General features: G+C 41.7%; 1 long non-coding RNA gene across 1 annotated transcript; it reads right to left on the bottom strand.

The window, feature by feature from the left end:
• Positions 1-25,264, bottom strand: LOC140912124 (uncharacterized). Its single transcript, XR_012159227.2, has 5 exons — positions 25,186-25,264; positions 19,191-19,331; positions 8,963-9,052; positions 1,003-1,144; positions 1-127 (listed from the first exon to the last, which is right to left on the bottom strand). It is a non-coding gene; the product is annotated as an uncharacterized LOC140912124 (long non-coding RNA).
• Positions 25,265-26,843: the final 1,579 nt, after the last annotated feature.

The raw sequence follows: 26,843 nt of genomic DNA, 5'->3' as shown, positions 1-26,843 counted from the left end.
TTTCGGAGACTCCTACCTTGGACTGTTTAAACACTTTCGATGTTTGTTCTCCCCTTCACGCAGAATTTATGCTGAGACTGATGGGACTTGGGTGCACGTGCCAAAGGGAGAACGGACTCCACATATTCTTGTAGCATTGAAAAGAGGGGAGAAAAAAAGAAAATACACATGATTTATTGTGTATTCGATTATGAACAAACCTGTGCACATAAAGTACTTATTAACTCCTTGTCTTCAGCTGTGTACTAGAAACAACGGCTCGTGCTCAAGCCTGAAAGATGCTGAGCATTCTCAACTTCCGACTCTCAGAACGTGGAGCTGAAGCTCCAGTATTTTCTTGGACTATTTGATTGACTCAATGGGAAGTCAGGGCACCCAGCACTGCACAGAATAAGGCACCAGGGTCAGGCTTAAATTCAATTTGAAATATCTTTTCAGATATAATAATTTTGTTAAGATGATGTTAAAAAAGAGAGAAAAAGGCAGAGTTGAAGCGTAGAAGTTTCTGGTTATCAGGGAATAAGGTACAGATTATCAAAGGGTGCGACGATCTGTTTAGGAACAGGTGGCGTAAGGAATACATAATCTGCAAGCTCCCCGATTGGGGGTAAAAGGTTGACGGGTCAAAGTACAGACATTGAGATATGGGGGTCCATTGTTCATATAATGGCTATGTTCAGGTGTGGAGTATAATGAGTGGATACGGTGATGAGGATGGATTGACCCTCATTTGGTGAGATTTAATGTTCAGTGAGTTTATGGTTCCAGTTCATATGGTCCAATGGAAAAAGTCTCTCGGTCCCTTTCCCATAGTTGATGCACGATGTCGTTCCGGCTCACACCTCCTGGTACTGTTGGTGGCCAGTGATGTGTTTGATGTAGATGTCCCTGGACCATCGGATGGGTCAGATATGCTACTATCATGGCAAATTCTCAGGGGGCTGAGATAAGAAGCACACTCAAAATTTCATATGTCAAGATATAAAGATGAGGAAAACTCACCCTCCCACTTAAGACAGAGCTACTAATGTAGAAGATCACTAAATGTTACTAATAGCTTAATAGCTTGTAGCCTGGAAGCCAGAAAGGAAATATACTGGAAATGATCCTGTACTCCACCAGTCGCGGATAGGTAGCGGGAAAACTGAAACACAATGAGAGAATTATGTTTTCTTGTGTTGGCCACCATAGTAACTATGTCTGATTAAGAACAAGTAATAATATAGCATCTTTCACACTGAAGCACTGTGATATTACCCCGGGTACAATCTGGACTGTTGAACAGCTGAGTTCCCTCAGTTCTCCAGCCAGGGGTGCCTTTTAAACGGCTTCGCTGCTAGAACAACCTCGCCTGGTCTGCTCACACACACACAGCCTCCAGTATGTAAGTCACCCCCAGCTATACTGTATGAGTGCTATGGCCAGCCACTCTTGAATTACACTGCAGAGTAACACCAGAAAACTCCTGGTGCCAGACTTTCTCTTAGAAATATTCATCTTGCCCTGCCCAGCTCTCTCGTGGACAACACAAGCTCATATCAGTTTATTAATAGAAAAAGATATGCACAAATCCTGTTATCTCAAATGGAGTTTCTCAAACACTTCAATCCAAGCACCCTGATTTAGATAACACAATAAAACAAGTTTATTAACTACAGAAAGAAACATTAAGTGATTGCAAGTAATGAGTCATAAGAGTCAGAATTGGTTACAAGAAAACAAAAGTAAAACACAACTCAGATCTAACTTAACAAGCTAAGTGGATTCAAAGCAAAAGTCTCTCTCACCACATGCTTCAGCAGTCTGAGGGGATGTCTACACTGCCCATGTTACAGCGCAGCCGCGGCAGCGCATTACGTGGGCAGTGTGGTCACGCTTTATCCGCAGGGGAGAGCTCTCCCGGTGATAAAATAACCCGCCCCGAATTGGGGGTGGTAGCTTTATTGCCGGGAGCACAGCTCCTGGTGAGAAGGCGCTGTCTATACTGGTGCCCTTCAGCGCTAAAACTTTTGTCGCTCAGGGGGGTGTCTTGGGCAATAAACAAAAATTCACGGCCCTGTGACCTGTCCATGGCTTGTACTGTATACCCCCGACTAAATCTTTGCTGTTCTGGGGGGCTCTGGAGGGGCAGCTCCAGGGCACCCGCTGGTGCTGGGGGCGGGCTCCGGGGTGCCCGCTGGTGCTCAGGGAGGGGCAGCACGGGGGCTGCTGCTGGCAGGGGGTGGCCCTACTGGCCCAGGACCGCTGCCGCCACTGCCGGTGGGGGGCGGCCCTGCTGGCCTGGGACCACCGCGCCACAGCTGGCAGGGGGTAGCCCAGGACCACCGCTGTTGAGGGGAGGGGGAGCAGTGCAGCTGGACCCGGGGCCACCTGAGCTGCTCGGGTGGCCCTGGGGTCAGTCATGCTAGCTGGCTGCAGAAGTCACGGAGGTCCTGGAAAGTCACTGAGTCCGTGACTTCCATGACCTCCATGACAGACTGGCAGCCTTAGTTATACGTGATACCCAGTATGAGCACATCGACACTGGTAGAGTTTGCCAGTGTAGCTCTAGAGGTAGAACTATACCGGGACACCTTTTCTAGCGGAGACCTGGCCTGCTTTTTATCTCATTGCCTAACAATGTGCAGAGGCAGAAATATATTTCACTTTGTATTTCAGATCAACGTACAAGCCTGAATCAGTCAAACCCCCATGGATCAATGTGCACAGAAAAAAATATATGTAAATGTATTTTTGTTAACCATTAAATTGTTCAAGTATCTGTCCCCCTACATAGATCAGTGGGGTTGGAAAGAACCTATAGTGGATCCAAATATCTCATTCCCCAAAACTGTAATAAGTGATATAAGTATTCCTAAATCATCTGTACTATTACAAACTTCTAATGTATTAATCATCATAGTTTCCTGCACTAATTCTTTCTCAGACAGATTTAAGCAACAACTTAGGAAGCATCAAATCTCAATTGTGGGCCAGATCCTGAGGACTGGCCTTATTACGCTTGAGTAGCCCAGGGAGGGAGGGCTCCTTGATTCTAGGGTTGTTGGTCCTGAGGCATAATTTAGGATTATTCTCAGTTGCAACTGCCTCTAAGGGGCTGTTTTGACAACCAAGGGTTGCTGATGTATACAAACAATCGAATCACCCCCTTCCCCTTCATCCAAGGTATACAAGGGGAATCCTCAGAAAGCTAGTCCAACTGGTGTTATGGCTGCTTTGTGCCATCTGAGCACAAACCCAAGCAGCGACAGTGGGACTGAGAAACTGGAGCCCACAGTCAGGGGTGATTCTGTCCACTAGCTTCTTAGGAGAAGGTTTGCCAAAAAGAGTTTTGCAGTTGTTCCACCGATTTTCTACTCTAGTTGTTAAAGCTTTTCTCAATATTTAGAGGAATGAATGCATCATGGTTATTTGAGACTAGGCACAGCACATAAGAATATAGTGTTTGCTATACTGGATCAGACCAGCAGGTCGAGAATCCTGTCCCTCAAAGATGCCAATACATGATGCTTCAGACAAAAAATCCGCAACGTAACTAGCTAATTGTACAACCTTCAACATTCCTTTCCCTATAAAATGTACTGGCTCAGTGTGATCAAGTCTCCCTCTCTCTCCAGTGGCTTCTCAAGAGAAGGGACCTTCCTCTAGTGGCATCAGCTGAGAGAGATCTCAGCTCAAGTAAAAGTAGTGTAGAGTCCTGTGTTTCTAAAGCCAGAGCTCCTGGGGTCTATCCCTGATGCTGCATGTGTATGGGTTAGCTACCAACTAATGAATCTGTGTGCAAGCAGCATGTGGATTCATCACACCACCTGTTCATAAAAGTGCTTATAATATGTACTAGAGCCAGATACAGTGTGGCCACGCTCCCTACACAGCTCTGCCACTGCTTCCTCAGGCCTGACCTGCAACATGCGTGTGCTTCCCATGGCTCGTTGTAACTTGTGTGGCGGATTTAGTTTTACACGCATTATGCAAAAATGAAAAGCGGAAGAGCTAGAGCAGTTCACGTTACTTTGCCATTGATTTGTTTTTAGTATTCTTGTGAAGGGGTTAATTGGACTCTGACAGAAGTTACTACAGTGGAACCTCAGAGTTACGAACACCAACATTACAAACTGACCGATCAACCACACACCTCATTTGGAACCAGAAGAACACAATCAGGCAACAGCAGAGACTGAAAAAAAAAGAAGGCAAATAGAGTACAGTACTGTGTTAAACGTAAACGACCAAAACAAACAAAGGGAAAGTTTAAAAAAAAAAGATTTGACGAGGTAAGGAAACTGTTTCTGTGCTTGTTTCATTTAAATTAAGATGGATAAAAGCAACATTTTTCTTCTGTGAAGTTTCAAAGCTGTATTAAGTCAATGTTCAGTTGTAAACTTTTGAAAAAATAACAATAAGGTTTTGTTCAGAGTTAGAACATTTCAGAGTTGTAAACAACCTCCATTCCCGAGGTGTTTGTAACTTTGAGATTCTATTGTATGTAACCCTTCTGCCAGGCTGAGCTGATAGCAGCAAGGGCTGGGTTCAGTACATAGGGGTTCCCTCTCAACAACACAATGCAAAACTGGCTCGAGCTCCCACCCAGTGACCTGGGAAAATTTTACACACACTCCCGGGTGCCTCAGAGAGGCAATACTTCCCCTCTCACAAGCACAGAGTCTTGGTGTAGCAGAAAATCTTTAACAACAGGAGGTAAACGACATCAGTATTAAATTGGGAAAACACCACAACTAGGGTTCATAAACCAAACCATGAGCAAAGACCCATCCCAGCAAATTGGGGCGTGTTCTTTCCCTTTGGTTCTTGAGTCCAGCAACCGAAAGTCCCAAAAGTCCAACAACCCAAAAGTCTCTATCTCTGGTCAGTGCCGTCCCAGAGTTCAAAAGTTTATCTGCAGAGTCTTACCTCCCAGCCTGGGTGAAAGTGGGGGTGTTAAGGGGCACCTTATGTTGTCCGAGGCCGACTGCCCCACCTCTCTGTAGAGTTCTACTGCAGCCTTCACCATGAGCCACTCTGCCAACTGCTCTGCTCCACTCTGCCAGGTGTCCCGTGAGCCACTCCAGCCATCCCACAAACTGCTCCGCCAGCCGCTCTGCTCCATCCCGCAAGCCGCTCCAGTCATCCCGCAAACTGCTCCGCTCTGCCAGTCGTCCCGCAAACGGCTCTGCTCTGCCAGTCGTCCCGCAAATGGCTCTGCTCTGCCAGCCGCTCAGCAATATATCTTCAGGACCCCCCACTACTTAACACACCACTCAGCAATTTCAGCTCTTAGTAATTTTAGCTTGTAGTGGGGAAGCCTCAGTGCTGGTGTACCATTGGCCCAATGTGAATTCAGCTCAACAGCCTATAACTAGAGTCCTAATGGAATCAAAATTAGCTCTGATATTCCACAGTAGAGAGAGAAGGCAGAACAACTGGTGTTTCAGACCCTCAAAAGGGCCCCAGATACCAATATCTATCTCTAGCCTCTCTCAATTCACTGGGTTTTGGAACCCATGCCCCTTGTCTAGCGAGTGCTACTTAGTTGATGGCGAGTCCCTCCGTCATAAAACAGTTCCACTGTCCTAGATTCACATAATCAGGGTAACAACACTTTATTCTTCCTGCCCCAATAATAGAGAAATTGGGGATCCCACAGCAGCCACAGTGACCCTTTGGGCTGCTGTGGGCTCATGCTAAGCGGGGTGGGTGTGCCTATGCAAACAAGATCAGCCCCTGAAGTTCTTTTCCACAACTTGCCACAATTCACCACCAGATGTCAGGGTAAAGCTCATCCTGACTCTGCTTACATGTAGATTAGTAACATGTAGCAGTAATTTTACTATATTCAGAATCCATTAGTCTTTTCCGTCCCTACTCAGATAGAACTCCCGTATGAGTTCAAAGATTTAGGGCTAGATTGGGACTTCAGGCATAGCCCTGAGAAAGAGGTGATCCATAAGCTGAACTACCTAGGAGTAGCCCTGAGCGGCACTGTGACTCAGAGACACCTCTGAGTCACCTGGCCTCTCCAGCTCCCCTCCTTGCTCTAGGGGGTGGTAATTGCCTGCTGGCCTGTAGCAGCTAATAATTACTACACCCCCATGCTACCCCACCCCCTATTGCATGCTGACGCAGTTCTGCTGGCCAGCAAGTAGTGAGATTGGGGCCAAGACTCCACCTATTCCCTGTCCCTGCCTGCTCGCTGCAGAGTGGGCACAGTACCCCAATTTCTCCTGTGTGCCTAGAACCCTCTAGAGATTCTAACTCCCTTCTGGGGGGATGTCATGCAAGTCACAGTCTAGCTCTTAATAAGGATTTCAGAATGGGGCCCATATACTTTATCTGAAAGGTAAATTTTTGTTGCCTTCTTTACACTGGCCTCTTCCAATATGAGAAATCAGATGTCTAGAACAGGAAGGTGAAAGCGTGATATGCAGCTTAAGGACCATTTAGTTGTTATTGTAAAATATTTTAAATGAGCTAAAGAGGCACTTAAAGGCATCTGCAACTTTAGCTAATGTCTTGGCTCCTTTATAGTATTGACACACGCTGGTTAACTAACTAGTGGAGACCAAATTTGTTTCTACCTTCATGGAAATAAAAAATGAACACGAACTCCCCAGCTTAGTAACTATCTATGAGAAGGTTTGGGGGAAAATGCTTGTAACAAATAAGTTAGATAGATACCAAATCTATCTGCCTAAGATACTTACCATAGCATCTGAGAGCCACATAGTATTTTTAATGTATTTTTCCTCAAAACACCCTTGTGTTGTCGGGAAGTGCTATAGCCTCATTTAATAAACGAGTAACTGAGGCACAAAAAGGCTAAGTGATTTGCCAAAAGTGACATAAGCAGTCTGTGGCAGAATAGGTACTTAATTTAGGTCTCTTAAATCCCAGGTTAGTCCTAACCACTGGACTATCCTTCCTCTACACAAAAAACAAGTAAAAAATATATCTGCAAAGCTAAAAAGGCTTATAAAAATACAGAGAACCTGACTCCAGTGGTATGTAAGACTTGAAGGTGGCTTCTGGAAGAATGTTAGATATGGATGTACAGATGAATTTATTTTACGATTTATTTATTTATTTGTAATAGTTGCGAGAGAAAATGACTATTTTGCTACCTTGCTAATTTTGACTCTGGTGCCTGTTGTCAGACTATTGGCTATTTCCACTTTATTGACTAGTCTGTATTTAGTCTATGACAGGCAATTCTGCATATTATTTAGCATGTATTGTAAGAAAACAAAAAATAAAAAAGCAGTCTCAAGTCTCTTGTACTTCTAACTTTTCTGCAAAGACAGGTTGCACAGGTGAACATACTTTCCTGATCCTCAACATTTTATTTAGACTAGATAAAAAAAGCAGCAACTCATACTTTTTGTTCTAAATAATGCGGAAAAGGGTGTTGCTAGGGCCAAAATTAGAAATGTGCTAAATAACACAGAGGAATTCTGACAGTCACAATCAGGAGCACTGTTAAAATACCTCGAGCATTGTCTCTGGTACAGACAGCCTCCTTCCACAAAAAGAAACAAGTGGATTTTGGTAGCAGTTGGTCAAAGATTCTGTCATGTCATCAAAGACAAGGAAGGAAAGTTCATATAGCCTTTCCCAGGAGTTTCTTTGGGCATAGTCTGCACTGTATCCATTGATGGAAAAAAGTGAGGTGTGTCCCAATGTTCTGTACCACACAGGCACCAGAAACTAATCATGATCACCAAATCCTAGAAGACAATCCTTATTCAATGCTCAAGCGAAAGACCAACCTCCAACCTCATGAAAGTCACGAGCGCTATTATTCCTTCCTAATCCCCAATCTGGAGATGAATGTAATCATTTGAATTTGAGAAACACAATAATTAGAGAGACACTTTCAGTTTAATAATCAAACTTCTCTCTGAAAATATTTGAGGCCAATTTACCCAAAAAGTGATGGTTTGGCCCTTCATCTGTTATTATTACAAACCCTGAGTGTAGATAGGCAAAACTGCTATTTTTATTTATATTATGATAGTGGCTACAGACTCAAACCTAGATCAGGGCCCCCTGGCACTAGGTTTCGTATACATAATTAAGGCCCCAAAGAGTTTATAATCTAAATAAACAAAGCATGGGAGGGGACACTGAGGCATAGAGCAAAGCAATTTGCCTAAGGTCACTCAGCAGCTTAGTGAAATATATGGGAATAGAACCCACATCTCCTGACTCCCAGTCCAATGCCCAGTCTACTGGACCACACTGCAATTTATACCTGTATAGTTTACGCTAGTTTCAAGCAGAGTTTAATTGCATAGGTGCAAATTATAATTCACAGTGCTTTTACATGGGCTTACCCTGATGCAACTAAAGTAACAGCTGAAACCCCCAGTGTAGAGCTCTGTTAATTAACTTTGTTATAAAATTTGTTAACTTTGACCCAGGAAAGCACTAAGTTCATGCATAACATTATCCAGTGCACAATTTGGACCACTGAACAGCTGTGTCCCCTCAACTCTCCAACATGGGGTGCCTTTTACACAGCTTCACTGTGAGAGTAACCACTCCTGGTCTGCTCATACATGGCCTCTAGCATGTAAATTACTCCCAGCTGAGTTATAAAAGCCACTCCTGAATTATAGTACAGAGTGACACCACAACTTCCCAGTGTCAGAAATGTGCACCTTGTACTGCCCACTACCCTCCTGGACAATACAAGCATAGAAAGTCCCTCATTTCATTAATAGAATATGATATTCACAAATCCTGTTATCTCAAATGAAGTTTCCTAAACACTTCAATCCAAACACATACTTGTTAAGATAAAACAATAAAACAAGTTTATTAACTACAGAAAGATAGATTGTAAGTAATTACAAATAATGAGGCATAAAAGTCAGAATTGGTTAAAAAGAAATAAAAGGTAAAACACAAACTTATACCTAACTTAACAAGCTGAGTGAATTTAAAGCAAAAAAGTTTCTCTCACCATATGATTACAGCAGTCTGGTTGGATTCCTCTGAGCCAGGACACCTCCCCCAGCTCAGTGATGATTCCTTTGTCTTTCAAGTGTTGATGCTGTGAGTAGAGATGAGGGGAGAAAGGTGATTTGTGTCCTCTGTTCTTCATTTTTATATCTTTTCCTCCTCTTTGAGAATCATTTCCAGTTGGGATTCAGGAGACAGCAGGTCTGGGAAATGGGAACTTCCAGCTATTTCTTTGCCAACATGTCAATTTCTCGCTCAGACCCTTTTTCCTGCCAAAAAATGACTGCTTAATCTGGTGACAGTCCATTTTGATTATGCTGACATCTAGCTGAGGTGATGGCTAACCTTCTGTCTCTGGGGAACTGGTTTGAAACTGTTTCCCTAGACTTGGAACAAGTCTTATACAGCAGAATTTTATAACTTTACATACAGTATTGCCTCACATATTTTACCAGGACAATAATGTTCAGCAGATTGTGATCTTTCAAATGGTACTTCACAAGGCATACTTTGTACAAAACTTATCATAGTCTTGTAAAAAGGGTGAACATAAGAGTACAGACTATCACAACATGTTTAAGTCTTATAGATTTAAGAGAATTTTCAGACAATATCTGGAACTAGAGAGAAAGTAACACATACCTCTGACCTTCTCCAAGTTTAATCAGTGGCTCTGTGACTAGAATGGGGATAGTGTGTAAAAACACATTTAAAGTGAAGTGTTTAGCAGGTTCTATAAGTTAACACTGAGCAACAGCCATTTCTCTTAAAAATGATCACTTTCTGTTCTCTAGTTTAATGAGACTAAATTTGTTCAGGAACATTCTTGATTGCAGTATGATCTGTTTAATTTTTTTCTCTATAGACTACAATATTTGCAGGCCAGGGAATTCTGTACAACTGGTTTGTCTTGTTACTAACATGCATAATCAAAATCATTTGGGTTTAACAAGCTGCAGCTTTCTGTCAAGAGCTATTATATGTGTAAAAAGCCTGCAGCCAGAAAGGAGCTTTATATATCTTGTAGTCCCAGTCATAAAGAAAACCACAGAACTAAAGGAAACACTGTATTGTGGATGCATGTTGTGAGTACACTCGGGGTCTCTGCACCAGGTCTGTGGTTTGATTTTGTGGCACAGAAAGAGAAGTACAGTTTGTGAGATTATGGCAGATAAATAGCATTTTTTGGCATGGCTAGAACAGGATACACCATAATTCATGGATTTAGCCAAGAACTGAAAGGCAAAATCACTGGGCAAAGAGATTCTGACATTCTTAAGGGGGAAAAAATCTATTATTTGCTGAAAGGAAAAAGACCTAGGGTTTTTTTTTTTCATAAGCTCTCTCCACCTCATTTAGAAAGTACAAACAAATCTTCCCTTTAGTGTGTTTCCTAAAAGGCCATTTTTCTGCAGGTACATAGGTGAGGTGTACTATCATGTGAGGTCTATCATAGTGGGATAGACTGCATGCCCAATGACTCATCAGTTTTTGGAAGGAAATTTGAGTGGGTGAAAAAAAAAAAAAAGGTGGCCAACTAACATAAGAATTAAAAGTTGATGTGTGGGCAGATTTGTAGGGCAAAATCCTGCCCTATGATGCACAAGCTAATGACCTGGCTCTTTGTCTACTGTTGTTATGAAGTGGGTGGCAAAAGGGGATGGGTGGATGGGATGATCACACACAGATCTCTTTAAAAAAATTCTAGAGAGGAATTTCAAAAGCACTCAGCAAACACCTATTGACTTCAATGGGAGCAGAGCAAGGCCAACCCGAAGCATTTCTGCAAATCTGACCACAATTTAATGTGGTCATTTCTTCACTTTAAGTGTTTGTAACTTTAATGTTCTTTTAATGTTTTTATACATATATATGAAACATAGCAAGATGATAACTACTGAAAAAAGACTAGAATGTCCAGCTACCACATACAGATTTATGCTTGTTTGTGCCTATTGTGTGTCTTTAGTTGCTATTCTTCTATTAGAGAAATTGTATTTCCTTGCTGAAATTCAATAACAGGAAAATAAAAATGCAAATTATCCCCAAACACCACCAGAAAATGTTTTTCTGCTGTAGTATTTACAGTAATCCATTGCTTATCTGCTCTACTGCCCTGGGACAAAATAAGAAAATTAGGAGACAAAACAAAAATCGAGATGCCTTGGGACCTGTATGGTCATGTATGATCACCCACTATTCTATTATCCTTAAAAAAATTCCCTAGGAGGTACCTAAGTAGAAGTGGGATGTGTGTGTGTATAAATAACATAATTTATACTTAATGCTTCTATAGGGTCTTGTAATTGGAGGATTGTAAGGATGGACTTGCTTATTCTCTATTGCCTTGCACTTTAATTATGTAGGCTCTGATCAGCAAAGCACTTAAGCATGTGTAGTCCCCCAGTAGTCAAAGGAATATTCATTTGCTTGAAGTTAAACCAGTGCTTAAGTGTGTTGCTGGATCAGATCCTCTTGTGTCAAGTCAATGTAAAACACTCCCAATCAGAATTCTCCACTCATTTCCCCCAGTGGAAGCATTTGACATCTGCTTTGCACAGGTACAAATGGCTAAACAAGGTTCAAGGCACCAGTCACAGCTAGAGTTTCAACCTTAATTCTCATTTCTTACTTTTAGCTGTTTTAAACCACCATCTAAAGATGCAGCTCTAACCTTTGTACAGGGGGAAAAAAAAAAAAAAAAGAGTGACTTGAAAAAGCGCATGTATCTCTTGGCTTCAGAAGGGCAGCCTCTCTCATTATTCTCTCGCTACACATCTTATGCCCTTTCTTCCTCATTCCTTTGCTCTTTTTTCTCCTATGTTCTTCTTCTCACCCTCTCATCTATTGTTTCTGTATTGTTCCCTAGCTTGTGAGTGTTTTCCCCTCCCCTCAATCCCTGCCTAAGTCTGTTTTCCTAACCCACCAGACTCACCTTTCATAAGGCTTTTGTTTGGGCTTCTGAAATGAACATAGAAAAGCCAGGAAATTCAGATTTAAAGCTGACCTTCATCTTGCATGTAATTTATGTCACTGTGCTTTTTCATGCTCACAACATGGTGAGTTATGGACATATGGCCTAATACAAGAAATCAGGGGACCTACACCAGTTGGGCCCGGAGTGTTAAGTTGAACTACATATTTCCTGTCTTTTGTCAATTTGTGTCACAAGCTTCATATTATTTAATTGGAAGTTTTGGTAAGTTACTTTTCTCTATAAAACCATGCAGACCAGTGTGAGAATGATCCAGGTGTACTCTGTCTTTTACAAAAGCAGATATCTATTTGGCAGCTTTTCAGCAAAGGAGCTTACCCAACAAGATTTGACCGGCCCTTCTGCACCTGGGGAACTGTTTTTTGTTATACACACAGCTGTCTTTTCTCTGACTGGTCTTAAGAAATCAGTCTGATACCCCATTTGAAAATACTGTCCTTGTAGTCACTTAAAAGCAACATTATGCCAAATGGAACAAGTGGCTGCTATTTAGATTGCTGGGTGGCTGATCAATATTCACTGATAAAAGTTTGTACAATTAACCATGTGGGAAATTAAGCATAAAATAATCTATTAATAAAAGTACAAGAAAATTATAAGTTTTTGCTTGTTTCCAATTGCCAAGAGCATGAGAAATAAAAATTCCAGTATTTCCTTAAAAGAACAGTTGGATCAATTTGGCTCATCATTTACTATTTTTTTTTTAAAAAAAAACAAACTCTTATTTAAGCCAAGACCAACAGAAATGCTTCCCTGACATTTTAAAAAATAATTTCAGGGAAACAGATCCTTGTTCAATATTTAAGAAACGGCAACCTGTTTGGAGGCTCTCTCCAGTCAGATACTTATGTCCGTCTAAGGAGTGTGAAGATATAGCAAAACACCAAAAGTATTCAACTCTCTAGCTGATTATTACATGATCAGTAAAGACAAACAGGTTATTATTGCTATTTTAGAACAATTGTTCAATGAAAAGGATCATCTTAGACATGAAACTTTTTTTGCCAGTCAAGTTTTAAGATGCGTATGTGGGCAAAACAGCTGGTTATAGACTAGCATGAACCTAATAATTCTAGGTATCTATTTATAATGCAGGATCTGAGAGCCTAACAACTTTTTAATGGCAGCTGCATTTTTAGGAAGTGAAAAAATTATGTTGCACTAAATTTTCTACATCCTGTATCGTGTGTATTTTTTTTTATGAATGTGAAAAAATTACTTTATTTTCTAGAGATAGTGGTAGTCACACAATGGATTTTTTTCACACTGTATTATAAACCTGCGCATGTATACATGTATATTCCAGTACATAACACATTGATTTACCACAAGCTCTTTGTTTAAGTTGTGATTTTCAAAGGCTTTGTATGTGCATTCTGGGATGTGGGGGACACATTCCTCAACTGGAAGTTATGAACCTTTGTGAACGCTTCCTTTCCGAGATGTCTAAGGCCTGGTCTACGCTACAGACTATTTTTTCCACAAAGTTGTATTCAGTGCATAGGATGGAAGTGCTCTGGGGATAAATCAGATTTCTGCAATGTAGCCTCATCTGTTGGAAGGGGTGTAGTGAGTGAGACAGGAAGAGAAAGGACAGTCTTCATGGTTGAGGCAGCTGAATGCTGCCCTGGAGAACTGCATTCTCATCCTGCCTATGCCACAGAGTTCCTACGCAATGTGGGGTGAGTCACTTAAACCAAAAACTTTTCACGGATGGTTACTACGGCCAGGTAAAATCCACTAAGGGACTTAGATGTTGCAATGCTGAGCATCATGGCACCTAACATTAGGTTTCCAGAAAATCAGAGAAGCAACATTGTGGTCCATAAAGGCACCTAATTCAGCTTTGTGGATTGCAGTGTTGTCCCTGGGAGTGGAAGACTCTGGGTCCAGATCCCCTGCTCCAGTCACTCTTTATTTTATCCACAGTGGAACAGCTTAAATAGGACAAGTGGAGAGAGCCCCCACAACAGAATATCTCATAGCTCAGTGGTTCAAGCACTCTTCTGAGAGGTGGGAGACCTCTGCTCAAATCTGGCAAAGTGGGGTGGGGGTGGGTATTGTACCCAGGTCTCCCACATCTCAGGCAAGTGCTGTAACCCTGGGACTAAAAGCTATAAGGGAGGCACCTCTTCTTCGGCCTGCCAGATTTTGAATGGGACCCAATCCAGTAGGCAGCTTCTGAGCATGCTGACTGGATCAAGCCCCACACGCAATTTAGGCAGCTGTACATCTATATTTCCCAGTTTGAGAATTGCTGTGGGGCTTAGGTAGGAGATAGGTGGTCGGCTGCCTAGAGGGAGGCAGCAGTGTGCATGCTCATAGGCTGAAAGTTAGGTTCCAAGGGAACTTTTACCCTGCCAAGTAAGCGTATGTGCCTACTGGGCTTGGTGGGAGTTTTGGGGATCGCAGTGGAACCAAAACTGGGATTTAAGCACCCAAGTGAGACGTAAGTGCCTAAGGAGGGGGACATGGATCAGTGTTCATGTTGCACTCCCCGTCAGCCCAGGCTGGGGAAACTAATGCTCAACCATGGACCAAATTTGGTGATGAATCCTGGTCATGTGCCACCTAAGGCACATTGCGCATATACTAAGAAGGGCCTACGGCTGGGGTTTAGGTACCTAAGTACCTCTGAGGATCTAGGCCTAACTTCCTCATATTCTGAGTGCCTGACTGGAGACCCTGGGGTCTGATTTGCTGAAGGGCTGAGCGCTCACAACTGCAACTGAAACCTGTGGGAGCTCTGCTCTAACATATAAAATGCTCTTTAATGCTAAATACTCTAAAAAATCTGGGTGCCTGACTGGAGACCTCTGGTGTCTCCGCACGGGCACTCAAAATTAGTGGATGCTTTTGACCTTAATCTCTCTAGGCAGGAGTTCCCCCTCTATAAAATGGGGGGTAATAATATCCCCTCATTTCACAGGGGTATTGGGAAAATGAACTAATGTTTGTGACACACTCAGATACTGTAATGATGAGTGTTGTAGAAAAGCTCATGATTAATTTTGTCTTCAGAGTAGAGTTGAATAGTGCACAGTAAATAAGGCCTAGGGCAATACATAGAACAATGAGGAGAAAACAAAACACTGAATAGCTGCTCATTACATGAGCAGTACCCATCCTATGGCATATAATTTAAGACTATCAATGCACACACACAAAGGGGTTGAATTAAGATTGCACAGGCGACCTTAATTCTGGCACTTCCTAACTTCTGAGTGCCTGATTTTAGAACCTTAACCGTGTTCTTTTTAATATAGTTTTGTTTTGTTGTAATTTCATAGGTTTTAAAAAAAGCAAACTAAACACCCAAATTCCATCAGGTGGGATCATATTGACAACCAAATGGTTCATCAGCAAAATCTTTAGATCCATTGCAAAGACCTTTGCCACCTGAACTAACAAAGTAACTGATAGCAGTAGTAGGTTGTCATCCTCTATGTGGTCTGGTACTAGAAGTGGATGAGACACATTTTGCCATTGGATTTCCCAGATATTTGCTGACAGCTGAGGAATGGTTTGACTCAGGAATCATGGTTTCCATTCCAGGCTCTGGAGGGGAGTGTTCTCTAGTGATCATGGACCCTTCTGTCAGTTCCCCCACGACTTTACCTTCTTCTCAATCCCCTTCAACCTGTCCCTGCCCCAATTCTGTCTCTTTATCTCCTGGCTCCTCATCCAAGTCCCAGTCTGCTTACCCAGCCAGTTCTCCCCACATATCCTGGCTCATCAGCTCTGTCTCCCCTCCCCCGACACCAGTGGTTTCCCCATCTCCCCTTGGCTTCTCATTCTATCTCAGTCTCCACCCCCATCCATTTCGCACCCTCATTTCCAGTTTTAATCTCTTCTTAGCTATCTCCCAGACCCCTCAGCCACTCCCGCACATCTCTCAGTCCCAGTTCCCTGCCCCCACACCAACCTCCAGTCCCAGTCTCCCTCTTACCTCCCCCAGGTTCCTTGTCCCAATCTACTTCCTTCTCCCCTTCCCCCCCAGACCAACTATTGTCCCCTCTGCATTTCATTCAGGCAGCTTCCTCCTCCAAGCTGCCTGAGTATTAGCAGGGAAAGCAATAGGAGCTGAGAAGAGACAGTCTCCCTGTTTGCAGTTCCTTTGCCTGGTCACCATCCAGCCTGCAGCTACAGTTGTAGGGGAAAGTCCTGGTCGGCCCCCTGGCCTGGATCATGCTCAGTTCTCACGGACTCTTTGGGGAATTTAACTGCTAAGCTCTAGCAAGTCTCTACTGAGCATGTACAAACTGCTTTTTTTGAAAAGCTTATAATTTGGCCAAATTTGGTTGGATTTTCACAGGGATGGCGAAAGGTATCTCCCTGCCACAAAAGGCCACCTGCTAAATTTCAAGTCTCTGCTCCAAAGCATGGGAGCACTATGGGGATCAGAAACACTGGGATGTGTGCTCTGCTGAAATGCCCTTTACTGTACTACGGAGTGATGTGTTTTGTACTGGTGTGCTTCACGAAGAGAGCCCATCACAGCCTTTAGGTAAATGTACCCAATTAAAAGACTACACTAACTCAGTAAACTGTTAAATCTTCTAGCTGACATTGAGGGTTGAGGAAGACTGAGCCAAATGACCACCTCAGGCCATAGCCCTTGTAGTTATACGGGCCCTGCAGCATATCCTGCAGGGCAGTAGACTCAGGCTCCTTCACACCAATGTGGAGAGCAAATTCCAGAGTCAAGGGCCCTTCAATGAGAAGGTTCTGCCACCTGCCCCAAGATATTTAGAATTGAAGGGCTTCTACCTCAAAACCCCAGACTCCAACTGTTGAGACAGAACACGAGTGGAGGGCTAAACCAAAATAGCCAAGACCAGAACCATAGATGGCTTGATTGAACAACATTTGAATTTCACAGACTGGGAACCAGTCAGAGACAGAAACAGACTGGGAACCAGTACGTGCTAGAAATCACAGGCATGATGGGCTCCATACAAGAAAGACCACTCAGTGCACAGGTGCTGTAGCCCTGGGGAAGAACACTGCAGTAATTAATTCCGTATGGAGGTGACAAAACATGGCAAACAGTGGTGATGGCTGCATCTGATAGAAAAAGATGCAATTTCCTTGACAAGTGTAGATTTAAAAAAAAAACATATTTGACTACTTTTTCATTTGGGATTCACTGCATGTTAAAGGCTTTTACTGCAATAGAGAAATTAGGATGAAAACAATAGAGAAATTAGGATGAAAATTTCATTCTACATTTTCAATTATTATATATGCCAGATGCCATGACAGTAGATATTCTCACATGAAGAATTTTTACCCAGAGTTAAGGACAGATTAAAATGAGTACAAAGAAATCTGGGAAGTATAAAACAAAGCAGCATACTGCCTGCAAAAAATTAAGTTCTAAGCCATCTGTAGCTGGCAATTATGTCTATTCCTGCCAGACAGATTTCTTTAACATACATTTTGGTTATAATTACTGTTTCATTTGGAAGATATGGGACAATGCCTTACTCACACTTTCATTAGTCTAAACAATGAAGAGTCCTTGTGGCACCTTAGAGACTAAAAATTTATTTGGGCATAAGCTTTTGTGGGCTATAACCCTCTTCATCAGATGCATGGAGTGGAAAATACAGTAGCAGGTATAAATACACAGCACATGAACAGATGGGAGTTGCCTTACCAAGTAGGAGGTCAGTCTAATGAGACAATTAAATTAACAGTAGGATACCAAGGGAGGAAAAATTACTTTTGAAGTGGTAATGAGAGTGGCCCATTTCGAACAGTTGACAAGAAGGTCTGAGTAACAGTAGGGGGAAATTAGTATGGGGGAAATTAGGTTTTGTAATGACCCAACCACTTCCAGTCTTTATTCAGGCCTAATTTGATGGTGGCAGAGGGGCATTGCTGGCACATGATGGTATATATCAAATTGGTAGATATATAGATGTGCTGGCCATCATGTGCCAGCAATGCTCCTCTGCCATGTACATTGGCCAAACCGGACAGACATTCTCTGTGCAAAAGAATAAATGGATGTAAATCTGACATCAGGAATTATAACATACAAAAACCAGTAGGAGAACACTTCAATCTCCCTGGTCACTCAATAACAGACCTAAAAGTGGCAATTCTTCAACAAAAAAACTTCAAAAAGAGACTCCAACACGAAACTGCAGAACTGGAATTAATTTGCAAACTGGACACCATCAAGTGCCAATGCCAAATGTAAAGCAGAGCAATCTCAGGACTGCTTTACTTTATGTTGGCTGCCCAGGGTTCCCAAGGGGCTGTTCCAATAGCCAGGCATTGTAGAACATAGCGCTACCATGGCCATACTTCATTTCCTCCAAGGAATCCCTAGTTTGCCAGATCCACCAGGTTTATTAATGTTTAGCACTGCCAGAGCAGCACAAAGTGGCTGAAGAGTGCACCATCTGAGCGTCTGGGCCAAGGTATTGAAAACAACAAACAAGATTTTATTGATTTGCATAAAAGACACTTTTAGCATAGAACAGCTAATGGCTTGCAAATAAGTTGTGACAAGTTTCCAAAATTCAAATAGGTAAGTCTCTCCAAAATGCTGACAGTATTGTTAAAAGCTCATGCTATAACCTCTCATTTTAGCAGTGACGTGCTGTCTGTATATGCAAGGCATGCATTGTACGTCCTGCATGCCTGACTAGCTGTGTGTTATTCAACTGGCATACCATGGGACAATTCTGTCTAGCCCCCTTGGGAGACACCATTTTGTGTACAGCATGACCTCACATGTACTGTATGTGGGAGGTCACACAGCATGAAGGATGCCATTTTGGACCTATGGCATGCAAGTGAGTTATTGCATGTCTTACTAGAATTGTCACAGCATGCCCCAAGTCTTAGTTAAATTCAAATATATGTATTGTCTCTTTGCTAGTATTTGAAGCGTCTTACTTGTTCTAAGCAATATTGATGATTTCTTTGATAGTTATTGCTGCTGCAGTTCATATATAATATAAAAGCATCAGTAATTGCATTTATCAGTCAAATCAAGTTTAATAACCTGGAACCACCTAAATCCTATCCCGTGTTCATAGTAGATTTACATGTCTATTGCTATAGAGATAGATATATACTTATCACCATGTAATATGTACAGCGCATGTAACAGCTGGAAAATATAGTAACAATTATAGCGAAGGTACCTAAGCATTTCCATTATAAAAACCCCATTTTTCAATCGGGGTTTATTATGACTTTCTCAAACTTTTACCTTTCTGGCTGACGTTTTCCAGATGGGATCTTTGGCCAAGGGTGAAGGTTCTAGGAAAGTATGATCAAATGTAGTTCAGCAAGTACTGAGAACATCAAAAAATCTTGCAAATCTTTTTGGATAACTCCTGGGCTTCCATGTCTGGGAAAGAAAGATGAAAATTGGCAAAGCTCCCCACTTTATCCCTGTGAAAATCCAGTTTTGATTGTACATGGCACATGGATGGTAATTTTAAAAAATAATAATAACCCTTCTTTTATTAACGATCTCTCCAATTCTAACAATAGCCATGTGACTTGAGCTAGAAAACAAAGTCTAGTTCCTTACCAGCCCTCCTCCTGTCTCAGAGAGCTGTATAACACCAGCATACTAGAAGAAGAGGGCTGTAGCATGCATCAGAAATTACATATTCTACTAAAAATGTGAGTGGAGTTTGGAATTCCAATGTACCCTCCATTGCAAGCCCCCCTTCTCAGGCTCCTACCTTCCCTCTTCCCCTTTACACCACTCATTCACATTTACTGCTTCTTTCAAAGAAGCCACTATTTTAGCAAAGAACACCACTGGCTATGATTTTAAGCTCTCTGCTTTGATGTGCAAGCTATATGCTTTACATCTGCATTACAATTAGTGTATATGCATAATCAGATTACACAGGTCAATGGACACGTAAGCAGTTTCCTAGCTGTTGTTACTGTGTTTTGTTTTGTCACGAAGCATACAGATTACATGCATCTGCTGCAAATCTTTACTGGAAAACAAATAATTACAATTAGAGATGGCTTTGATCTGAAAGACTAGAGCCAGCTCCTCCCTCCCCAGACTTTGGGGATGCTTGTTCTAAATTTTAGGCTTTATCTTTGCCCTGGTCTTAAATAAGGGGAAAAAGGGAGAGCAAGCCCATGCACAGGAACCTTGCGTGGCTCTGAGAGTAGGGGCTGGGAATCTGATACCCTCGCCAAGAGCAAATGGGTGGAGGGTAAGGAGTGGGAAGAAACTTCCTTTTCCCCCTGAGTGCACAGTCCCAATCTTTAGACACAGATTACTGACATCAGAGACCACAACAGGTTTTTTAGAAGTGTAGGTATCTGTGATGTCGCTGCAGCTATTATAGATAGTATCAATGTGAGGCACTAATGGGTTGCAAAATTCCTTTTTACAGATCTGTATTTATGACCCCTCTGGATGCGTGGTTGGTTGTAAAACGTATTTTGAACAGAACTTTGTTTATACATTTTACTAGGGATCTCAGAGTATGTCATAAAGGAATGAGATACCAGTAGTGCAATGAGTGTAGACAAATGGAGCTGATATGGAGTGACCAGATGCCCTGATTTTATAGGGACAGTCCCGATTCTTGGCTCTTTTTCTTATATAGGCTCCTATTACCCCCCCACACTCCGTGTCCCGATTTTTCACATTTGCTGTCTGGTCACCCTAAGGTGATATCATGAGGTGAGCCTTGGCTATGCATGCTGATCTGTTCAGAGAGGAAATACTTGGCAGCGCATGGGGGGGTTATCCCTATCACTTCAGAAAGTGCAATGAGAACTATCATTTCAGTTTGAACAGCCACCGGGTATTGCATAAGGTATTGCACTTCTAATTATATCTAAAGTACTGCATCTTCCTCGTACTGCACTGCAGCATCAGTTCTGCATCTGAGCCCTGTTGTGACATTTGACCAGACAAGCTTATGTTTCAAAGTGTAAGGGTGCATCTACACTAGGAAAATACATCAAGGTTAACTTGGGCCAGTTCTACATATAAACTTACATGGGTATAAATACGTTGCTCAGGGGTGTGAAAAATCCACACCCCTGAACAACACAGTTATACCGACCTAACTGCTGGTGTAGACAGCGCTATGTAGACGGGAGGGCTTCTCCTGTTGACATAACTACCGCCTCTTGCAGAGGTGGATTAGCTCCCCTTTCGGTGTTGTAACATCTTTACTGAAGTGCTACAGCAGCGCAGCTGCAGCGTTTTAAGTGTAGATCTGTCCTATACACTGCAACTCTTTCCCTAGCAAAGACCCAAATTAATACTTTCTGCCATGATGTAGCTGTATGAGTCCTTTAGGGTTTGCCGAAAACAGTTCTCCTGAGATTAAATACAACAGTGAACTGAAAAAACAAACAAGCCAGATTTTGTGCAAAATACTGGTCCGCTTCCACCAACTTCAGTGGGAGCAGGATTGGGCCCTTAAACTTTTGATTAAGATTTAGGCCCCAGTCCTGCAAACCTACTCATTTGATTAACTTTAAACTAGTGAATAGCCCCGTATCAATGGAACTATTCACAAGCTTAAAATTACGCACATAAATACATGTTTAGAGGATTGTGGCCTTAATCTTTAAAAATGACATTATGTTTAAAGTCTTTAAACCCACCTGGGAATTTGTTCACCTGGAATTATTTCAGGTTTCCTGGAATTAATTCCTACGAGAGAGAGGATTTTTTTTTAACACTACAAAAACTTTATTTCAAGGGCATCCAAACCAGTGCAAACTTGAACCAAGAGAACATTTATAGCACAAATAAGTTAGTTTGCCAGTAAAATGTTTTATTCTCCTGGCTGAGCTTTTAGAGACTTATGTTTGAATAAGGGCTTTAATGCTCATAGCCTGTCTTCACCTTGATCAAGAAGAAAGGCACAAGGGCCAGTTGTGATGGGAGGACTGGGACTCAGGAGGTTTGGGCTATCTTCTACCATGGGTGACCTTAGGCAAGTCATTTAATTTCTGTGCCTTCTGCAAAATGACGATAATATTAATGCTTACCCACCTTTGCAAAACACTGAGATCTAGGGATGAAAAGCATTAATAATTACTATTATTATGAATCTCCCATGGAGTCAGCAGTTCTAGGACCAGGGCCCATTGTCCTGTGTTTAATATAGCACAGTGTGTTGCAATGGAAACAACTGTGACATCATAAATAGGATTCTGACTCCACTGCAGGATAACACAGGAAGAAAAGAAGGGCTATGGGGAAGCAAATCCTTATTAAAACAAATATTTTCAATAAGTGGCAAGAGGTATACAGAAAACAAGTGAAATCATGGCAGTGGAACAGCTAGATGTGTGCATGTGTGTATATATAAGCTATTTCCACATGGAACTGCTCCATCAGAACTTAAGTACTCAGTAGCAAACAGCGACCAGTCTTCTGAATAATTGTGTCAGCCTTTCCACTTTCCCCTTCCATTCCTCCACATACTCCTATACCGTAAGTGTCCACCTCCATAATGCCAACGCAATGGCTCCCATCATTATTAACAATTACATTAAATCTATTCAAGTGGATGCAGAAGCTGAAGTCAGCACAAAAATTCAAATGATGACAGAAACAGCATGATATGCAGAAAGGGGTTGGTTATTATATCACATGTTTAGATGTATAGGTCAGTTAATCTTTAGCTAAATATCCAGTTATTTAACAGCTGTTATGAGTCAGCTGGATAGAGGATTAGTTGTTTTTTTTTAAAAGTGTGGTGGTGAAAAAATGCTTTAATCTTGAGCTACAATAGAAGAACAAGTTAGGTCAGGTCACATCTAGTAATTTTGGTTCTCCAATACTACTTAAAAGCACAACATTGTTCATACAGAAGGTGAAATGGTTTGACGTAGGTCTTCATAGGGCAATCAGAAAATAGCTGAGAGAGGCTTTTCAGTGACTACTATGATTAAGCATTATGGGATAAAGAAAAGGAGGACTTGTGGCACCTTAGAGACTAACCAATTTATTTGAGCATAAGCTTTCATGAGTTACAGCTCACTTCGTCGGATGTCCGATGAAGTGAGCTGTAACTCACGAAAGCTTATGCTCAAATAAATTGGTTAGTCTCTAAGGTGCCACAAGTACTCCTTTTCTTTTTGCGAACACAGACTAACACAGCTGTTACTCTGAAACCTGTCATTATGGGATAAAAATCTCAGTGAACTGTTGCCAATCAAAATGCTTTATAGTATGGAATTCTTCACTCATCATTCTTCTTTTTTATCTATTTATACTATTATGCATTCCCCATCCCAATACTATGAAAGGACCTCACAACAATCAATTAATTTATCTTCACGTCACCCCTGTGATAAGGGGACTTGAGACACAGAAATTATGGGCCCAAATATTGATCTTAGTGTCCCCTTGTGTGGCTTCAAAAGTATAAAGGGGCTGAAAAGCTGGTAGATCTGTCCACAAGGGACTAGCCCCAATGTGACTGTTGGTAGGGGGTGTGGCTGAGGTGCCACCATACACCTATTCTCAGTTGCCAAAACAGCTTCTTGGGGTTTTCAGCAGCCAAGTATACGTTCTATACATCCAAGTTTTAAAATCTGGACCTTAAACGCTGTCTACATTAATGAAATGAGGTGAATAATACTGACCTACCCCACAGAGAGACTGTGACTAGTAAATAGTTAATATCTGCAAACTGCTACAAGGCCTAAAGCTCACCAGAACCACACAGAATCCTGCAGGGATGGGGACCAAGCAACCCTCAGACCTCCACCATATTCAAATATCATCTCCTGCAAAACTTTTCAAAATGTTGATAAACATGCATAGGCTTCAGCATAAGTAGTTGAGCCCCATACCCAAGTAGGAGGCTGGGGCAGGACTGAAATTACTAACTGTAGTAGTAGTTGGGAAGGAGAAGCAGGGGGTTTGGGTGGCAAATTATTTTGCAAGCATGGCAAAAGTTTAAGGCCAGGCCTGGAATTTACTTATAGGCTAACCTCAACACTTGGAACTGGGGGTGTGATTCCTAGCTTGCGTAGACATATCCATGTTAGCTCTCAATCAAGCTGGCAGGTTACAAATAGTAGTATGTCCATGGTAGCTCAGCCACCACATACCCACGGGGTCCAGGCAGGTTTGCACTTGGGGCAGCTAGCCTGTGCTGTTGCTGCTCATGGCTTCCTGTGCTATTGTGGCTACACTACTATTTTTAGCACGCTAGCTTGAGGAGAGCTAGCATAGTATATCTGCTGGAGCTGGGAACCACATCGCCACCTCCAAGTCTAGATGTAGCCACAATGAGCTCAGACATAGAGTGATAGACACAGAATGAGAGTGCCAAAATTGTTTCAATGCATTGCAAATTGCAATTCCAGTTACAAAAACTAAGTTTTCTGGAAAAAAATGGCTTCATTCTATGAAGACTCCACTACATATTCTGTTGGAGCAGTGGGCTGGGACTCAGGAGACCTGGGTTCTATTTCTGACTCAGTCACTGGCTTGCTGGGTAGCCTTGGGCAAGTCACTTCACCTCCAGATGCCCCGTCAGTAAAGCGGGAATAAAAATACTGACTTCCTTTGTAAAGTGCTTTGATATCTACTGATGAAAAGCACTAAGTAAAAGAGCTAGGTATTGTTATTATATTCCATTAATTCCAACAAATATGCCTCACCTTCCTCATACAGGTAGTCCCATTTAAATCAGTGGGATTATTTGGCTGCCTAAGGCTTTCTTGGGATGTAAAGTTCTCTTGCCATTCTCTGAAACTATGCCATGCCCCAGTCCAATGGAGTCCCAAGGAAGAGACTCTCCTGAAACTCACTTTCAACGTGTGTCACACTCAAGCCTTGTAGGAAAGGGACCCTTCCCTACGGTAGGGAACTTTTTGAAAAAACGTTATACTGTTCCTAAGAACACTTCAGCTAAAATGCTGTTAGCAGTGGTGGGGAATTTAAAAAAAAAAATCTTAATGTGGACAAGGCTACCGCAGAGAGACGGACAAGGGGGCTGTGTTGATAAAACACCAAGGCAAGGAACCCTGGGGAAACACAGGAGCTGTACTGGATACTTTGTATTTTTTGTTTTTATTTTTTGCATTTACTTTTTGGAAAACTGCTTCGTAGCAAAGCAGTTACAGACAAGCACCAAACCGATGTCCTTGGATTAACCAAGGATTAACCGATTACTCCTTGGATGAACCAAGCCCCCCCTATAATAAACACCACCCCAAGATGGAGATTTTGATGTTCAAACCTGATCTGCCAATGAACTTCTCTTTCCTGTCAGTCAACTTCTGGTCCTGTGACAAAAGGCAAATAAGGTTTGTTAGAATTATTTTATATAATGCTACTAATGCAAAAAAAAATTGGAAAATGTGCTAAATTGTACACAGTGATGCAGGCTCATGGTGAATTAAAACCTGGAAGTTAATATTGTTTTAAGAAAGGAACGTGGTTCTGTTTTAACTAATTTGGGCAGTTTGAGGAAATGCTATAAAGACTATTCTAAAAATAGGATTGTGCACAATTTAAAAAGATGATTTTATGAGAATGTATATGTATCTCATTTATCATATTCTTTTATTATTCATAATTATACCTTGCACTCAGAAGACCTGATCCTGTAGTCCTCACAGACTTCAGCTGGAGTTTTGTTATAGACCACCATTCTACAAGCTGCTGTACCTGAGTAGATCCTTGTGCCTGCATGGAGTTACATCCCATGAAAAACCACGATGCTCATGGGAAATGCAGGATTGTGCCCATGTAGACCTTTTCATCTGAGGATCTCAAATGGCTTTAATAACATTACTACACAGTAGACATAGTTTAACATTTTCCCATAAATTACTCCTAATTTTGCAACCAGAAAGGTATATTTAATATTTTCAGTTTTTTAAAAGAACTTCTAAATTATCTGAATTACAGCCAATAAGTGAGAGTAAGGGTTCTCAAATTCTTTTCATAGCGTGGGTTACATCTTAATTTAAATTGTCTTTTGGTTGCCTCCCTTCCATTTGCCATCAGTTGATCACTTCTCCCGCAGTTGCTGTCACATCTCATTGCTGTGGCAATTGTAGAAATTGTTTACACTGAGAAGTAAAATTAAGAAAGTATGAGCTATGCTTTATCTGTCTTTTAATGAAATGTAGCAGCTGGAAATAAGTAGAGCCAAAACTAAGGATCCAAATTTAGCAAAGGGTAGAAGCATGTACTTAACTTTAAGCATGTGCTTAAGTGCTTAGCTGAATTGGAGCCCAAACCACCAGCCAGCTTCAGAGAGCACAGTTTCAGACCACTCCTAGTTTTGATGCACTATCTTCTGGTTTATTCTAGTCTGTGTTAAGATTCAAAAAATTAAAAAACAAAGTTGGAGGTGCTCTCTGTAATTGTTCGAATTAAAAAAAAAGTAAAAAATAGTGGGAACACCTCCAGTTCTCCTGGAAATTTCCATGGTTCTTGGAAAAGAGAGTGACATTGAGCAGTAGATAAGTGGGGAGATGTTGGTTCAGATCTCCCAATTTAATTAACAGATGAACTACACCTTTTCACAGAACACCTTTTCACAGAATCATTAAAAATAATCAGGTCTTTAATTAGTTATTCTGAGTTCACACTGTATCAGATCTGTATTTCAATGTACCCTTTGATTTAGTTTAATTATGAGATTTGAGTCATTTTATCAGACTCATCTGGGTTTACAAATCTTAGAAACTGGACTGGATCAAAGCACATTAAAAAACTGTTAATCTGTGTTAACAGGGTCTACACAGATTTTTTTTAAAACCAAAATAGTTATAGTGGAATAATCTTTAGCCCTGGTCTGCACTGAGGGGGGTGGGGGGAGAATCAATCTAAGTTACGCAACTTCAGCTATGTGAATAATGTAGCTGAAGTTGACGTACTTAGATT

The sequence above is a fragment of the Lepidochelys kempii genome, chromosome 5, assembly GCF_965140285.1.
Source record: "Lepidochelys kempii isolate rLepKem1 chromosome 5, rLepKem1.hap1, whole genome shotgun sequence".
Taxonomy (NCBI): domain Eukaryota; kingdom Metazoa; phylum Chordata; order Testudines; family Cheloniidae; genus Lepidochelys; species Lepidochelys kempii.
The sequence above is the reverse complement of the archived record's forward strand: the minus strand, read 5'-3'. Positions and strand labels throughout refer to the sequence as shown.